Source organism: Tarenaya hassleriana, unplaced genomic scaffold (assembly GCF_000463585.1).
Source record: "Tarenaya hassleriana unplaced genomic scaffold, ASM46358v1 Cleome23, whole genome shotgun sequence".
Classification (NCBI taxonomy): Eukaryota; Viridiplantae; Streptophyta; class Magnoliopsida; order Brassicales; family Cleomaceae; genus Tarenaya; species Tarenaya hassleriana.
Window position 1 is genome coordinate 413,109 of NW_010965625.1, and position 4,395 is coordinate 417,503.

Consider the following 4,395-nt stretch of genomic DNA (forward strand, 5'->3'; position numbering starts at 1 on the left):
TCGTCTCGTCTGCTCGGGGTGGTTTTCGGGCCTTTTCCCAATACTTTGTGGTCCCTTTCTCAAGGCTTAGTACCCGTTTATATAATTGTTCTTCTCCGAAATCAATTAAATATTCCAAATTGGATTCGAGTTATTACAAATCCTCCCCCCTTAAAGAGAATTCGTCCCCGAATTCGGAATTACATGATGTCGCCAATTCAATCGCATTCATAGCACAATACCAACACCTCCATTACAGCAGTGTCATACATCAGATAGGAATTCCATACGATCCATCGTCATACACAAGAGTTGTACAACATCAAGTGAAAAGATTGGGATAGTTTCTACGCATCTGTTCTTCGGGTTTCCCAGTCATGTCCGAGACCCCTTGGCTTCTCCACAATACCTTCACCAATGGCACCTCCTTCGTCCTCAGCTTCTTAACCTTTCGGTCCATTATCTGTAGCGGTTCGTCTCGAAAACGTGTAGCATTCGTGAACTCTAACTCCTGAGGTTATAGTACATGGGAAAGGTCTGTTACGTATCTCCGTAGCATCGACACATGGAATACATCGTAGATGTTTCCCAGCTTTGAAGGTAACCCAAGTCGATATGTTGTTGCGCCTACCTTCCCAATCACCGGATAGGGTCCGATATATCGCGGTTTCAGCTTGCCGCCCTGTCCAAACCTAGCGTGTCCTCGCATAGCCTGAACTCGGAGGAATGTTTGATTTCCAACTTCAAGGGTGAAGTCCCGTCTCCTCTGGTCGGCATATGATTTTTGTCGATCCTGTGCTGTTTTCAGGTTGACTCGAATTTTTTTGAATCACTTCCGTAGTCTCTTCCACAATCTCAGGCCCGAATTCCCATATCTCCCCAATATCTGTCCAGCACAAAGGTATCTTGCACGGTCTCCCATATAATGCCTCATAAGGTGGTACTCCGATACTCGTGTGGTGACTGTTGTTGTACGCAAACTCGCACAACGTCATGTATTGATCCCATGGAGCTCCCCATTCCAAAACACATGCGCGAAGCATATCCTCCAAAGTCTGTATCGTCCGTCCCGACTGTCCATTTGTTTGGAGATGATATGTCGTACTCATCTTTAGCTTCATCCCCAATGCGTCTTGTATTTCCTTCTATAGGCGTGACGTAAACCGAGCATCTCGGTCCGAGATGATCTCACTCGCCACCCCATGTAGTCTCACAATCTCATCAATGTAGATTCGTGCCAGCCTCTCAATCGGATACTCTTGGCGTATAGGGAGGAAGTGAGCAGATTTGGTTAGTCGATCCACGACTACCCAAATAGCGTTCTTCTTCATCAGTGTAAGTGGTAATCTGACTACAAGGTCTATGGCGATCGCATCCCACTTCCATTGCGGTATCTCCAACGGCTGCAATTTTTCTCCCGGCATCTGTCGTTTTGTTTTCACCTGTGTGAGACATCTGGCTACATAATCGGCAACATCTCTCTTAATTCTTGGACACATATACCATTAGTGTAGTCCATGATACATCTTACTCGCTTTTGGGGGTATCCCTAGCCTCATTTTATGTGCGTTGGCTAAGATGGCCTATCTCGACTCGGGGTCATCTAGCACACCCAACTGGTCTTCCAACCGTAGTACTTCATTATCATCAATGTGATAGCTTGTAAGGTTGTACTCCTCAACGTTGTCTCACTACCGGGTAAGTAATCACGAGTCCTTGATTCAGGGGCCAATGTCCCAATTTAGTTCCCAGTCAGAGACGTTACAATGTGACTATGTCACGTCAAATTGAGCATTAGAATCCATTTTCTAACTTAGCATGTCCAACATTCTGCTGTCTTTTACTTGAGGATAATTAATACTTGAATTATACTCAACAATGATCTCTCGTAATCCTCGTCGTCTGAAACTCAAGTCCTCTGGGAGATTGCGTAGGCCGAGCTCTTATTATTAGTATCAACCCTTTCTCTAAAAAGGTGTGACCTATGGATCCTCTAATGCCTTATTTACTGTTACGAATTCCGCATCGTATTTCAGGTAGTTCTCTTCATATTTTTCAATACTTCGATGCATAATCAATGGCATGTCGTCTTGTTTTAATACGCAACTTGGTCTTGTTCGGATGCGTCGATAATAGCTCCTTACAGTGTCCTCGCCATGGTGCTATCAGGAGATTTAGGACTAGTGTTAACCTTGAACCTCGTTACAGTCAACCGAAACTATTTTCTCATCGGTGATCCATTCAAGTTTACTATACTTTTTCCATTTGACCTAGTCTAGGGTCCTCTGTTGCGATTTATCCTTTCTACGACTCAAGGATAATTGCTAGAGAGTCATATCAGTTTTGGCCTTCCATCGTAGAGTTTGGTGGCCTTTGCCCAATGATAGCTTCGGTCTTTAAAGAGATCCATTTGGAATCCCTGAATCCAGACTGTGTGTCTTGCGCACATGCAATCTTCCCTCCTCCTCCATGGTGTTCCCCGTAGGTATTTGTGACACCCGTATCCCGATTCCCGTCACAGGATGTGCCACATGGACAAAAAACAAATAAAATAATACAAAGCAAAAATACGGGAATTTTAAAACGTTTTAAAATATCAAACACACAGCGGAATATAACAGCATTTAAGTCTTAAACACACATGTCCGAATTGAAAAGATACAACCATACAAACATGGAAATCGTATCTATAGTTCAAATCATACAAATAAGAAAACCCCGTACACGATGCTGTCTTTTCGAAGTCTTCGTCACCCCAAACGTGCTACTCATGCTCCTCGTGATCTGAAAAAGGTAAAACCACGAGGGCTAAGCACAACTGCTTAGTGAATGATACGGGTTGGATCCGGTAAACCCGTTCCCAGCGAGAACGGTATTAAAACGATAAAACACAAGGTATAATATTCAATATTCAACACGCATACATATCATATTAAAACATCATCGTATCAATTCCCGTATGGTTTCACACCATCGGGTCAGCCATAAACCCTTAATATTCAATATTCAACACGCATACATATCATATTAAAACATCATCGTATCAATTCCCGTATGGTTTCCCCCCATCGGGTCAGCCATAAACCCTGGTCACTTCTCATGACCAGGGGCGCCTCTCACGCCCGTCACATCTCATGACGTTGGCCGTCGCATCTCACGACAATCAAGTATGTATGGTTTCGCACCATAGAATTAGCCGTAAACCCTAGTCACATCGCATGACTAGGAGCGCCTCTCACGCCCGTCACATCTCATGACGTTGGCCGTTACTTCGCGCAACAATCACATTCCGTATGGCATCGCACCATAGGGTTAGCCGTAAACCCTAGTCACATCGCATGACTAGCAGCGCCTCTCACGCCCGTCACATCTCATGACGTTGGCCATAGCTTCGCGCAACAATTAAATACCGTATGGCATCGCACCATAGGGTTAGCCGTAAACCCTAGTCACATCGCATTGTTGGTTTAGTGCTCTATGATGTACTGATTATGAGCTTTGTTCAGATACATTCGATGTATTGATACTTTTTATGAGAGTATTTTATTCATTACATGTTTTTGCATGCTAGATCTGTTATGAAATCCATGTGTCATTATGAATGATACTAAACTCCCTAGTCTTGTGTCGTTATGGGAATAACGACATAATAAGACTAGTATGATGTGTGATTGATGATCACATAGATGATCATAGGTATTGGATACGATCACTATCATAGGTATTCGTTGGAGAATGGAATACTGGATTGACCCGCATGAGATTGTCACATGGACTAGAGTCATGACTAGAATCTCATATGACGGTTCCATGATTGGATCCTAAGACCTGAGATATTTACGGAATCCAACATGAGGAGTTGCGTGCTTTGATTACGTCAAACGTCCTGCGTAACAGGAGGACTATAAAGGCGTGTATCAGGTACGAAACGAATCATGTACTGGATTGTAGATAGTCAAGACGGGATTTGTACCTCTCGTAAAAGAGAGAGATATCGCTGGGCCCCTCGTGTGAGCGAGACTGTAGAAATGTGTGGCCGCACTATAGACGAACGTCGTCTATTTCAGACAGTCGAACTCAGCGAACGAGAAAGCAGTCGAATCAGATAAGGTGGCTGGTCCATGCCTTATGTTCGACATATGATATCACGATACAAAAGGATCATCAACCGGAATCATCACCGGCGTTCGTATGATCACGAACAAACTCTATTCGAGATAGATAGTCATAGTGTCTTGCTAGAGACCGCCTATGACTTGTACATCCGGAATAGGCAATGTTGTCATCTGTCGACACTCTGCAAATGTGTACGTCTCCTCTGTCTATAATCTCCCTGATAAGGTGAAATCGTCTGAGTATGTGTTTGGATCGTTGATGGGATCTGGGTTCTTTCGCTTGTACGATCGCTCCATTGTT

The 4,395-nt window shown here is 43.9% G+C and overlaps 1 pseudogene; it reads right to left on the reverse strand.

Annotated features, from left to right (window-relative positions):
- Nucleotides 1-301: 301 nt before the first annotated feature.
- The window catches only part of LOC104815405, a 12,343-nt pseudogene continuing 8,249 nt past the window's right edge, over nt 302-4,395 (reverse strand).